At 39.5% G+C, this 15,321-nt stretch overlaps 1 protein-coding gene across 1 annotated transcript in view; it reads right to left on the reverse strand.

Annotated features, from left to right (window-relative positions):
• Positions 1-15,321, reverse strand: part of LOC136867115 (chondroadherin) — a 1,785,188-nt gene that overhangs the window by 555,641 nt on the left and 1,214,226 nt on the right. Inside the window, exon 4 of the mRNA XM_067144219.2 lies at positions 435-471. The gene's annotated coding sequence lies outside the window, so the exon portion shown is untranslated. The remainder of the gene's footprint in view (positions 1-434; positions 472-15,321) is intronic.

Here is a 15,321-nt window from a genome sequence, read left to right on the forward strand (position 1 = left end):
ATTACAATTAATTATCCTTGTTCATCAAGACAATACTTAATAGTTAGTGTCCTATCAGCCTACCCCTGGGAATATCTTGTGTCTAACCTTTTGTCCTAGAGACATGAACTATCGACTGGCGCCCAACCACCTTACAAGGGGGGGTTAAATAACCACGGAACTGTTTTAATTAAAAGTAATAGTTTTAAGTATCAGAATCTGTGTTCTATAGCGTGCTGATTTATGGCCACGTCGAAATAGATTTGATCTTTCAAGGTAGTGATTGACTGTATACATTTTGTCGCTCGTCCATGGTGCAAGAGCGGATTCACCACAGTGTGTCCCTTTATATTATTTCATTTTTCGATATCAATATGGTAGATAAACATAACAGTTTATAATAGAAAATGTATAACATTCTTGAGAAGTGGAGCAAGGAATGCATGCAGACTCACCTAATGATGTGGATCCAACCGTGCGCCAGATCTGAGGCTGTAAATGATAGACATCCTATTAATGCAAGACATTGATAATTCAAGATATTAAGTCTATACATCCATGGTAATATAGTTAAATACATTTCCGGAGCATGGAGTTCAGTTAATTTAATCAATGAAATTAAACCCAGTTCTTTCATAATCGGCTTAACCTCCAGGGTTTGTTTTTCCCTCGGACTCAGCGAGGGATCCCGCCTCTACCGCCTCAAGGGCAGTGGAGCGTGAGAAATTGGGTTGGGGGATACAACTGGGGGATGAACAGTACCACGCCTAGGCGGCCTTACCTGCTATGCTGAACAGGGGCCTTGGTGGAGGATGAAGTTAGATACCATCCCGGCATTTGCCTGGAGGAGAAGTGGGAAACCACGGAAAACCACTTCCAGGATGACTGAGGTGGGAATCGAACCCACCTCTACTCATTTGACCTCCTAAGGCTGAATGGACTCCCTCGTACCACTTTTCAGATTTTGTGGCAGAGCCTGGAATTGAACCCGGGCCTCCGGGGGGTGACGGCTAATCGCACTAACCACTACACCACACAGGCAGACCGTTATGATATAATGCACCATGAATAACACGACACTCCTACAATATACATCACCGTAACTGTTTCCGTTTCAAACTTTCAACACAGACGTATACATACTGTATTTAATCAATTTTCTGTTAACAAAGGAGTCACTATCATGGAAGAAGGTTTGTTTTCCTTCTACATACGTTAGGAAACATTATGCGTCTGTCTACAAATTTTAGACATATGAACACTCATCTCTGGATTTCATCACTCACCACTTCACTATGTCCGTTTCCGTAGTGTTACAGTTAGTATGATTAGCTGCCACCCCCGGAGGCCCGAGTTTGATTCGCGCCTCTGACACGAAATTTGAAAAGTGGTACGGGGGCTGGAACGGGGTCCACTCAGCCTCTGGAGGTCAACTGCGTAGAGGTGGGTTCGATTCCCACCTCAGCCATCCTGGAAGTGGCTTTCCGTGGTTCCCCACTTCTCCTCCAGGCAAATGCTGGGATAGTACCTAACGTAAGAACACGGCCTCTTTCTTCCCTCTTCCTTGTCTATCCCTTCCAATCTTCCCATCCCCCCCGCAAGACCCCTGTTCAGCATAGCAGGTGAGGACGCCTGGGCGAGGTACTGGTCATCCTCCCCAGTTGTATCCCCGACCCAGGGTCTGAAGCTCCGGGACACTGCCCTTGAGGCGGTAGAGGTGGGATCCTTTGCTGAGTTCGAGGAAAGAACTGACCCTGGAGGGTAAACAGGTAAAGAAGAAGAAGTAAGATTTCTTCCCGAAAATGTAGTCTAGTGTAGTTAGTTATTAACAAATTGAAATAATACAAAGATTTGAGTACACATAGACGTTGTATGTGATATTTAATGTAATTTCATGCAGCCAATGGCCATGAAAGAGATACATAAGTAGATAAATAAGTTTTCACTTAGAATACAATATGTAGTTCTCTGTGTTAATCACTACAAAATTTGGTCAAAGACACAACTCTTTTTCCACATTCCTGAAGGTGATAGCTATCACAACGATTCTTACACAGCCGACACACACAATCCTCTGGCGGATCATGATGTTTCGTATTGTCATATATTCTGTGATGAAAGCCACCCACCTCAAATCGTGGCATAACATGTCTTAGCTCATAATTTGGTTGTCTCCAATCTTGGATCATCATGGCATCCGTGGTATAAAACGTGCTCCATATTTCCTTCGTCTGTCGTAGGTAGATGTAGAATGTAGTATTATCCACTCTCGTAGGTCCTCTATGAGGAACCATTCTCTTGCTAGTTCATATACCAATCGTTGAGGAGTAAATTTCGATAGCCTTAGAACTTTCTTTAGATAAACAGCTTTGGTCTTCTCCAATTCTCTTAATCTACTCTTCGTGAGATGAACCCATATTATCTTTAGTTCGTAACTCACTATTGGTGAGATCTTCACTTTAAAGAGCTTCATGGCCGTATCACTGAAAGTCTCCTCACATGCTCGATTTCGTTCATGGCTAGTACCGCAGCAGCGACCTTGTCTTTTATATGTACCGTGTACCCATGAATTGTAGAGTCATTCCCAGGTACTTAAAGGAAGCGGACATCGATAATCTCTTATAATCAATTCTGTCTTTCGAAGGAATTTTCACTCCTCGTTTGAATGTCAAAACTACTGTTTTACTTGCGTTCAGCTTTAAATAGTTTCTACCTGCGCAATCCACTAATCTACCAAATGCTGCTTGTAGATCTTCACTGGACGAAGACGCAATTGCCATATCATCCGCATAGACAACCATTTGTACATTCTCCAAACCTACTCTCCTGATTGGGTCCATGGTCGCTTGTTGATCGGGATTGGGCTCATGTGATATTTACTGACCTTTACAAAAGATGTTTTAGGTATAGAAAAATGTACGTCATTCAATCTAATTCTGAAGGCTTGAAATCTCGATAGTTGACATAGTGTGGATGGATGGATAAATAGATAGAGAAATAAATAGATAGATAGATAGATAGATAGATAGATAGATAGATAGATAGATAGATAGATAGATAGATAGATAGATAGATAGACGGGCAGGGGAGGCAGATCAATCATCATTGATCTGCATTTAGGACTGTCGCCCAGGTAGCAGATGTCCTACCAATTGTTTATCTGAACTTTTCCTAAATGATTTAAAACATTTGTACATTCATCGAACATTTCCCTTGATAAATTATTCCATTCTCTAATTCTTCCTGTAAATGAATATTAACCAAAAGTTGTCTTCTTGAACTAAAACTTTATTTTCATATCATGACTTTTCCTAAGCGCCCGCCTCTGTGGTGTAGTGGTTAGTGTGATTAGGTGCCATCCCCGGAGGCCCGGGTTCGATTCCCGGCTCTGCCACGAAATTTGAAAGGTGGTACGAGGGCTGGAACGGGGTCCACTCAGCCTCGGAAGGTCAACTGAGTAGAGGTGGTTTCGATTTCCACCTCAGCCACCCTAGAAGTGTAGTAAAGGTTCAGAAGGCATCGGGTTCGATTCCCGGGTGGACTGGAGATTTTAACTTTACATTATTAATTCATACGGCCCGGGGGCTGGGTGTTTGTACTGTCCCGAACATCTCTGAAATTCACACACCACACCTAACACTACAGTAATAAGCAGATGCCGCCCAACCTCTTCGGACGGTCTGTGTAAGACTACGGCCAAACTTACGTGGTTTCACGCTGCGTTACTTAGCGCGGTTTACATGGCGTGGTTTTATTAGTGTGTTGTATATTGTAAAATAGCAAAGCATTAACTTTGCTCTGCATATGGAAAGAATTCCGTTAAATAATAACTCTGTAGTTGCGTTGGCTGTTCATCGTCGTCAAAGGAAATATTGAATCCATCCTATAATAAGTGACAGGTAATGAAATCGACAATTTGTGCTCCTACACACAATAAACTAAAAAAGAACCTAGAGATTTTTTTGAACATTACAGAATGTCCGTGACCTCATTTGAAATGCTTTTCTGTTTGTTGGAAAACCCCTCGTTACAGATAACCATCTCCCTCCAAGGCTCTGTTTTCAATCTCTTGATCTGTATGTCGTAAAGGCAGGGATACTTTCATTCCTCCTTCTGTAAAGTGAACGTACAAAACGAACGCAGTATTAAAACAAGAGCACAATAACGCACAAGCGAGGCCTCGCACTGAAAGGAAAAACACTCAAACAAAATGGACCTCGTCCCATTCTGGAGTGGGCCACCTTGAAGACGTGCGTTTTCCCGTGTCCCGCGGCGGGAAATCACGCTGTCTGTGGCCGGTCTCGTCCAAATCAGTGTTGTGCAAATTTGACGCGAGATTTCACGAAGTAACGCAGCGTGAACTCAGGCAAGTGTAGCCCTAACCTAACCACGACTGCTCCAAGCTAGCAATAGCCACACGAAATTATTAGCTGGCCTTCTGACTCCAACTTGGCAGGTTCGATCCTGGCTCATTTCGGTGGTATTTGAAGGTGCTCAGTTAAGTCACGTGAAAGAACTGCTGGGAGACTAAATTCCGGCAACTCGGCCTCTCAGAAAACCGTAAAAGTAGTTAACGGGACGTGAAGTCAATAACATTATTATTAGAGGAGAATCAGGTAATATGGAATAGTCGGGCAATATGGAATACCACAATATCTTGCCTGTAAGGTACTCCTCTCAGGTGGAAACTCGTCGAATTACGGTAAATGTTCTCATGATGCTTTGTATTCAGTTTCGACATGCTCGTGAGTGAGGTTAGTGCGTGGAGCAAGAATATTTGTTTTTCATATTTCGAAAGCTTTTGCAGATAATTCTTTTAAATCTTGTATTAATTACCAACACTGAGTTTAGTCCTGGGAAATCCAATGTTATATATTGTACAAGAGTTGCTTATATTGCTACACCAGTATAATTTCCTTGTTGTGCAAAGTTTATGGCATGACGAATTCTTTAATTCAAACATGGTGTGTCGGGATATATGGAATACTGTTTTAGTTTCAAAGTAAAATGACGTTTAAAATTAATTGCATTAATCCTGGTATATTATAACATTTAATCACCTATAGATATCAGTTTCTGCATCTGTGACTTTTGTCACTGAATGAACAAGTGACTGTAAAAAGAAAACTGAATAATTAGTGTATACAGATTATCATTTAAGTTAATTACCAAGTTTATTCTTTCGTCAACCTGTAAGAACGTTCCATAAATATAACTGAAAGAATTTATTGAAACTGTATTTTAATTTACAAATTATTTACCCTACTATTCCTTATTAGCCGACTATTCCGTATTACCCACCAAGTGCAACTTTTTGAAAGAAATAATTTTGACGTCAAGACATTAACAATTTACAATTTAAAAATATAGAGAATCTTGGCAAATTATTTGAATTTTCAAACCATATTTATTTATATTTCATAACTGATTTCGGTAAGAAGTTATACTGCCAAAAGTAAATGGTATTCCATATTATACGACTCTCCTCTACTACGAAATTATTATTTACTTTCTTCTAAAGTCAGGCAGATACTAAACCAGTTTTTTTCGCAGATAACTGACTGACTCCAAACTTTTCAAGATATGTCTACTCATTTTTAATATAAGTAACTATGCCTATTTGATTACTGCACTTCACTTACAGACCAGATCGATGTGTCTTTCACGCTCACTTACTGACCCAACTGCAAAAACAGCCTTCAGTACATAACGATTGCAGTTCTACCAAAACAGTTGAAGTTTCCTTATTATTTTAGTATCTTGGAATAACGTGACAAACAGACCCTACACTTAACGTGTGTGTTTTGTCGATTAATCTCTCTTACTGGTGATATCTGTTGTCATGTTCATTCTCCAAAAATCTGATTTAGGTTAACAAAAAGAAGTTGTACCATTTAAAAGAGAATAATACATACAGTTGAAAAATGAAAGTTCAAGGCCTGTCGAAACTGAAATTAGAATCTACTTCTCCCTGTAGTCCACGGTTACTAGCTTTTAGGCAACGGGATAACCAATATGGTCAAACGTTCATAATGATTTAGCATCTACGGCCTAATATGAATATATTAAATGATCTATTTCTGATCTCATCCAATTGCCAAGTTAGAATGATGATGATGATGATGATGATGATGTAACACTTTTCCCGCAACGTGGTGGGGTCACGGGTGGCAAGTACTGTATGTCCCACCTAAGAACTCAGCCCTGTTCTATGGCTAAATGCCCTTCCAGTAGCCAACTCTATGTGGAAAGAAATATTCACTGTTGAGTGTTTCTGCGTTGTTTCGTAATGTAATGTGTTGTGTGTATTTGGAGAGGAAGCTGTGGGGACAAACACCCAGATTTCGGCTCATAGGAATTAACCATACATGATTAAAATCCCCCGACCTGAGAAATGAAGCCGGCATTCTCTGAACCGAAACCCTCAACGCTGAACATTCAGCGAAGAAGCGGGAAAATAATAATAATATAATATCATTGTAATATATTTATAATAAGCATATTATTATTATTATTATATAGGTCCGCCTCTGTGATGTAGTGGTTAGTGTGATTAGCTGCCACTCTCGGAGGCCCGGGTTCGATTCCCCGCTCTGCCACGAAATTTAGAAAGTGGTACGAAGGCTGGAACCGGTGCACTCAGCCTCGGAAGGTCCACTGAGTAGAGGGGTTTCGATTCCCACCTCAGCCATTCTTAAAGTGGTTTTCCGTGGTTTCCCACTCCTCCTCCATTCAAATGCCGGGATGGTACCTAACTTAAGGCCACGGTCTCTTCCTTCCCTCTTCATTATCTATCTCTTCAAAACTTCCCATCCCTTTACAAGGCCCTGTTCATCATAGCAAGTGAGGCCGCCTGGGCGAGGTACTGGTCCGCCTTCCCAGTTGTATCTTCCGACCCAAAACCTCACGCTCCACGACACTGCCCTTGAGGTGGTAGAGATTGGATCCCTCGCTGAGTCCGAGGATAAAACTAACCCCGTGCGTTAAACGGATTAAGAAAGAAAAATTATTATGTAGTTTATTAGGCTGGCGTATCTGAAGGCTTTCAAATACTACCTAAATAAGCAGGAATCGAACCCGGAAACTTAGGATCATTCACTCCACCTGGCAGCGGCAGTCAGATTGATGGTGCCCTGCCAACTGTGAAGAACTGCTACACACTTCTGGAACGACCGAAAACCCCGAGAATATCGTATCATCACCACCACCAGACGTTTCCTCCCTATTCCAAACACCTCGGACTTAAACGATATTACATTTAAGTGTTGTAGTGGAGTTAACGCCATGTTCGTAAGACACTGATTCTAACTTACCTGAGCACATGACTGTTTGTTTAGTTACATTTATTGTTGTTTTGTTTCATGCTGCTTTAATGACATTGATTGTTTCTTCTTCTAGATGTTACGCCTACTCCATTTCCTTATCTTTGTATGGAGGGTAATTTACTGTTCAGTGCAATATGTTGGCTTAACGGCACGTACATATTTGGATAAATAATAAGATAAATAAACACAATTGGGGAGGTAGAACTCAACGGAATTCAGACAGTGAATAAGCTGTCTACTGTAAGTTGAGAATAGCATGCGTCTATCCTATAATAAAGACGGTTTATTTACACGACATACTCATGAATTTGTGGTTTGTCAAATTGTCCTAAGTTAGATCAGTTTGTTTAATAGTTAAATTCATGTTGTACCTTGAACAATATCTCTATTATTCTCACTTATTCCCAAGAATTGGATTTCTTACGTAATCCAGAGGTCCGCCTCTGTGGTGAAGTGGTTAGTGTGATTAGCTGCCACCCCCGGAGGTTGGGGTACAATTCCAGGCTTTACCACGAAACTTGAAACGAAGTCGTCTCAGCCTCGGTAGGTCAACAGAGTAGAGGGGATTCGATTGCCACCTCAACCATCCTCGAAGTGGATTTCCGGGGTTTTCCTCCTCTCCTCCAGAAAAATACCGGGGTGGTAACTAAATTAAGGCCACGGCCACTTCCTTCCCTCTTCCTTGTCTACGCCTTCCCATCTTCCCAACCCCCACAAGGCCCCTGTTCAGCACAGCATGTGAGGCCACCCGGAAGAGGTATTGGTCCTCATCTCCAGTTGTATAATACGAACAAAATCTCACGCTCTAGGACACTGCCCTTGAGGTAGTAGAGGTGAGATCCCTCTCTGGAGGGTAAACAGATTAAGAAAGACGGAAAGAAAAAGAAAGAAAGAAAGAAAGAAAGAAAGAAGGAAAGAAGGAAAGAAGGTATTCCAGAAATGGGTAGGTTACATTCATTCCTCTATTTCCATCGTCTCTATTTTATCAACCTAATAACATGAAATTTATTTTATATTTTAAACGAGATTAAGAGCCATGTTGTACGTTCATTAGTAACAAGCAAATTAGAACAGACGAATACAAACATTCACATTACAGACTCATCTGTCTTTCATTGTTCAGTCAGCAAGCCTTTGTGAATGAACTAAGCGCCCCCACAGTCCTTTATTAACAAATAACTCCATGACCTCGTTTAATTACACATTTCCTATAATTAAATCGTTAAAAGTTGAGTCTAACCACCACCACCTCGGTCTCTCTTTACTGCTCTACATACCCGAGTTCATAATTCTCCGAGGTAAATTAACCTCCTCCATCACACGCAACCCCAACTCCGAATCCGGTTTATACGTACAGATTCATCCAACAAGTTTATTCGTAACTTAGCCTTTATCTTTGCATTCCGAGTAACGTCCAGTCATTGTTCCCACCTATTCACATCTGGAAACACTCTCGCTACATTTAAGTCAGTTAACTTATGAATAATATTCTCCGATTCCACCAACCTTTCACTCTCGTACAGTAATGTCAGTTTGAAAAAATACCGATGTAAAGATAGTTTCCTCCGAGAACTCACTTACAGAATACCGCTAATCGCACCTGCCAGCTCAACCCATCAGCTTGGCTGCACCTTGATTCGATTTCACCTATACCTTGTATTATTTCCATCCTGTATGAAAACATATCCTAAAATGACCAAAATATGGCTTCCAATTGAGATAGCTAAAATTAAAAGTCACGAAACTCAATTGTCAAAAATTACCAGTGTTTCGCCCAGAGTGCGGCATGGGCTCATCAATTGGATAGAACACCTTTTCCAAGACACTGGCCGGCTAGCACGCCGGTAGCGACACCACACGACAGCCAAGATTACCATGCGATATAACTGTAAATTTAAAGTGAACATATTAATACATCTTAGGAATAAACATTAAATTTCCCACGGTGCATACATGTCAGTTGTATAGAATCATAAGGTAAGGTAAGGGTTATTCTGCCCTAAGGCAGGTCCGAACCTCCGCAGAGGTGTTCCTGAGCCGGAGTTTACGTGCGGTAGCGTGGCCAGTTCCTTTCCGCTCCTCCATTCCCTTACCCTCCACCAACAGCGCGTGGCAACCCATCCAACTCCTGACCACGCCCAATGTTGCTTAACTTCGGAGATCTCACGGGATCCGCTGTTTCAACACGGCTACGGCCGTTGGCTATAGAATCATAAAAGGAATTAAAAAATTGACTTATGAAGCATACTGAATGCGGTTGTAGGTGGGATCTGTACTTTTATATCTATTATTTTCAGAGAAAGTTATCCTCGGGTAAACACAGGAGTGGAGAGAATTATCCATCGAAGCCTTGGTTCAATCCCGGCCAATGCATGTGGGCCTGTTGAAATTAAATGTCACGTCTTTGTGTTTGAAATTCCACGTTATCATATTAACAGTCAAATATTATTATTATTATTATTATTATTATTATTATTATTATTATTATTATTATTAAAATAAATACATATGGTGTATGGCTTTTAGTGCCGGGACTGTCCGAGGACAAGTTCGGCTCGCCAGGTGCAGGTCTTATTATTTGACGCGCATAGACGACCTGCGCGTCGTGATGAGGATGAAATGATGATGAAGACGACACATACACCCAGCCCCCGTGCCTGCGAAATTAACCAATGATGGTTAAAATTGCCGCCCTGCCGGGAATCGAAGCCTGGACCCCTGTGACCAAAGACCAGCACGCTAACCATTTGGCCATGGAGCCGGACAGTATTATTATTATGCCTCGAAATATTTTCATCTGACCTGGGTGACAGTTCTGAAACCCAGGTGCTACAGTAATACAAATGCGAAGGCCTGCATGTTTTGGCTTTAAATTATAGTTACTGGTATAAAAAATTCGAAATTAACTTAGTGTACAGGCTATCTCTCAAAGATTACAGAAAATGAAAGGAGCTGGCCTATAAGTTAAATTTTACGAAGGAGCAGTGTATGTTTAGTATGTTTTATGTTCATGTACATGTCTTTTAGTTTGAACAATATAATATGTATTTTTCACTGTTCTGGATGGATTAACATTTTTCAATGACATGCCATTCATGTAAATTAACACTAAATTATTAAGGCAGTCCGGATCATTGGTGACCTCAAATTATTATTTATTAGGTTCATTACACTAAACCCTCTATCACAAAAACACTTGCCCTTTCTTTGACACAACTTTGCGCGAAAGTTCACTTATTTATCATCGTCTTGCCCACCCCTTTGAATTCATATCATTCGTGTATAGCGCTTTCCTTTACCTTTCAAATTAAATAGTAGCGTAGAACCCACACGTTGGCTCTTAAAATGCTGCGCCAATATTTCGATCTCTTTTTCTTCACAATTATCTTGTTCCTTCCCTTCTGGCCAGGTATAAGTATCGAACACCGTGGTGCACATTTTGGTGTTAACTTCACTGTTAGAAAACCTTTCTCAAGATTTTTCGCTCCATCTTGCACAAAAGCTTCTTTATCAGCTTGACAAGAACTGGTACTACTCTTCTACCTTTGTATCTGTACACTCGTAACTCAACAGATTTCAATATATTTGTCATGCAAAGTAAATCAGAAGCTTTGAACTTGATCCAGTTACGAATGTATGACAATTTGCTTTTTATTCATCCATTCGCACAAAATCAGATCTGGCGCGTAAACATCTATTATACCATCAGGTAAACCTAGGCGCCAGATTCGTATTTCCAGTATACAAAGTGACCTAGCACCAGAGACATTTCGAGCCCTGATAATTATTATTAAGCTTACTCGCAGAACGAATCCGTGATCGTTCCATTTATCGTCCATACGCGCATGCACGGTTGACAACTAGTTTGAAACGTGAAGAGCTAATTTCCACTACGTACGGAAGTGGTTGGAGACGTCAGCTGTTTTGAACCAACGTGTTGTGTACTCAGTGAGCTTCAGAAATTAATTAAGGTTTTGTTTGTAACTTCAAGTTTAAAAATTGATGAACACGATAAGACAACGTGAATGAATAGTATTAGTATATATAGTGTGCCCTTTTAAAGGCACCCAACTCTGGTGGTCTTCTTTCTTGATATGTGCGCCGGCTGCTCCTGAAAATAATGACATTTAAAAAATACCCACCGCCGCATGTAGACTCTCCTTCCTCAGATCCCTCGGGTTGATGGGCCACACGTCGATCGGGGGGTGAGGAAATGAAAGATGGGGTAAACTAAACTATTAAATAACGGTACCCAAAGACTGAATTAAAATTGAAATAAATAAAGTGGTTTATTTAACAAAATTTGCAAAATGTAAATGAAAGTAAACTGGTGTAAAATGAAATAATGTGAAATGAAACTTAAAATTTAAAACAATTGAAAGATCTGCATTACAATAAATTAATTATCTGCCTTAATAAAATCTGGACTGAATGTCGATTAAATTTTAGTGTTCTGAATTACATCGAACCACTGTCTCCATGACGATGACGTGACCACATTTAAACACTGGTCAGAAATATAGTCTCATTTGAATGAATGATTTATAATACCTTGAAAATGTCATCTCACAATAAATTCAGTAATTAATTAATTTATTTATTAATCCATCCAATCGGCATTGACGTTAAGGTGTCTGTCAAATATTTAACTCATGTTTAAATTCATTTGGGAAGCACCCGACTCTAAAATAATAACAAAATACACTGACCATGTGTAATAATAACGAAAAGAGAGAAAAGGAAAACAACCATGAACATTGTACTTTTTCTGTTATATAATATTTGCCACATGTTTAAACTGCTTGTGGCTGAAAACAAGGAAATTTTTACTGAACTGAACACCTGAGTGCTACCACCACTCATTTAATTTGTTAAACCTTATTTACTTGTCTGTGATAGTCTGGACGCTTAAAATTACTTAAATTAATTAGGCCAAGTGCCTCAGGTTTACATCTGAAATGAAAGCGATCCCTTTACATCATTAACTTTACCTAGTTTGCCACTGTCTGCATTTTCGTTGTGCACGCATATTTGTGTGGTACCAACTCTAGATGGAGGCAGATCCCATCTAATTTATGTCACTCATTTACGGCACTTGTGATACAACTGCTTATTAAAGATCGCTTCATTTGCCTAACTGAAATGTAGTGGATTTCTAAGACTTGGTGATTACTGACTGCCTTTTATATGAGCATCTCACTACTATATTTTTTACTATGAACTAATCGATGATCTCTTACCCTAACACATGAAATCTTATTTACATAAATGAACATGTCAATGGAGAAACACTGCTCCTAAGAAATACTGAAATTAAAATAATCTGACTACGCCTATTCTATTCTATTTACAGACATTAAATCAAACACAATTCACGTATCAGATTTAAAATAAAACGGTGACAAAATATATACAAAGAAATGATATCATAATAAAAATATAGATCCCAAAAATCGCTGCCAAATAAAATTTAAAAAAATATGCGCAATGAAGAAGTATTAAATGTTACCCTGATCCAAGTAGCAAAAATTATGTGAATTTGATGGCAACCTTCTAACCTCAGACTAAAATGTCTGGACATGACCTTATTCAATCTTTACGGACAATAATTATTCGCATTACATGTCATCAATGATTAGACTTGACTGTCGAAACACGCATTGATCAGTCGCTCTGTTCACAACTTATCTCGGGCTCTCGATTGCATATTTTCCGAGCATTTATTTTCCCTGGAAACTATTTGAAGCACTACAGGCTTTCCGCCTACAACCATAACACATGTCGTCATATATTTAACACTCTCGGTTAAATAATTCATCTCTCAATTCTATTTATTCATCAATATCCTCGACGTAGTAACTCATAATACGGCCTCGCTCGTATCCGGCGGGCGAAATAACTATCGTTCACGCATCCATTTATACGACACTATTAATAACATGGTCCAAATATCACATTTTCCATTTCTCACCACAGAACATCAGGGATATTACTATTACTTTGCTCGTTACTTCGATCATCCACCGTTTCACATCTTATGAAATATCAGAGCTGACTTATCAATGGCTTCCTGTCACTAATTAAATAACTGAAATAACGAGATTGCTTCTCAAAAACACGGCTATCGCACTGTGTAACCACGTTACATAAAAAAATTAAATCTTCGCGTATCAACCATCGTCACGAAATACAAATTATGAGAGCTACCGGAAACGGTCATCTGAATAATGATTACAGAACATGGAATAATAAACCTAATGCGATAATAGCAAAAATAAACATTTAAACTAACATGGCAGCATCCACAAAATCAAAGCGTCAACAAAATAGCACTCATTACCACAACTATTATTATTATCATCACTTTAAAAATCTGCACTACACCGTATGTAAATTTCTTAGTCAAATAGGATTCTTACATGTCAAAATGACTTACATTAAAAGAAAAATGCGCAAGTAACACACGCTAACACTTATTTATTATTATTATTATTATTATTATTATTATTATTATTATCCTAATTTTATAATTACCATCCGATCCGTGAATTATTTACAGTCCTATCTAAAATTCTAAACTACATTTTTGATCATCGACTGTTCATAGCCCTACTTGTTTACAAATTTACTTTTTGCTCATTTACCTTATTTGTGCTGGAGGCAGGTCAGATCATCCTCCGGACCCCGTCATGATGAATTAGTATTTCATCTTCAAGCTGATGTTATCCAAGAGGTCACACACGCAAACTTGATGCATTTTTACAATATCGTTGCACACGTCCATACTTATATTAACACTCGCATTTTAACACTCCTACGAAGAATATTCAATGACACTGCATTGATCACCTGACGTGAAGTCGAAAGTCTGGATTCCGCTCCCTGCCTGCTGTTGCCTCTCTCTCACCCCTCTCAGATTGTTTGTGTAAAGGATTATTGGTTATTCACCTTCTCTGACCATGACACTGGACTCAAGGTCTTACTGCGGCAGCATTCCAATTATGAAAACAAAGTTTTTCTCCCTGTAACTGGCTGGACTAATTCTGCTCCCAAATATCTCACTTGCAATAATAGTTCTATGAGAGTGTGGAAAAATTACATGTAATGTTCCCATTGATGTGGAGAATTTTATAATAATCGTTCTCCAACATATGACTTTTCACGAAATATACAAGCTACACGTGAAATAGGGAAAATGTCATGCAGCTACGTGTTACGACGAGATTCAATGTTCACCTCGGTCCTAGCACCTTAAGTTCATTCATGGCAAGTGTTGAGAATATAACTACCATTGTCATTTGTTAATTTAATTGCCTGATTATATCTGCATAATCTAAAGTTGAATAAAAGTTTGTCAAAGTGTTCATTCCGGCTAAGATATTACTCTGACGAATAAATACATTACTCACTCGGAGTAAGACACTGAAGATTCTTACAAGACTGCGAATTCTCACAAGACTGAGAATTCTGACGAGATTGAAGTTTACCACGAGACTGAGGTTTACCACGAGACTGAGATTTACCACGAGACTGAGGTTTACCATAAGACTGAGGTTCACCACCCTGGTGTCTTTGCTTTTGTAAACAGTCTTCCCCCACTTCGAAAATAGTTCTGTGGAAGGGATGTGGCGTAATAATCCTGCACTTGGGACCGATTTATCATGTGTCCGTAGGTTAGAATTTTTGGAAATGTGCTCAAAACATTCCTAATTCTGGTCCAATTTATATGTTACATTGCGTTATGAGAAACGATCACAGGTTAAATCCTACGACGGCGCGCGTCAGTGGTTCTATTTTCTGTCAGAGTATGGCGCCTTCCCGCCATGAAGGTTCACTTCCTGGGCGATACCACTCTTCCATGAAAAGTTGAAAATTTCTTATTTAACCACTGATTAGCCACACACTTGCACTGATAAATCCTTAAATATTACTTGGAAGTCAGGACACAATATTTTACAGCTACTTCGGTCACCAAATCGCGAAATACTAGCTGTAGATTCCCGCTATGACAAGACAT

The sequence above is a fragment of the Anabrus simplex genome, chromosome 3 (assembly GCF_040414725.1).
Source record: "Anabrus simplex isolate iqAnaSimp1 chromosome 3, ASM4041472v1, whole genome shotgun sequence".
NCBI classification, from domain to species: domain Eukaryota; kingdom Metazoa; phylum Arthropoda; class Insecta; order Orthoptera; family Tettigoniidae; genus Anabrus; species Anabrus simplex.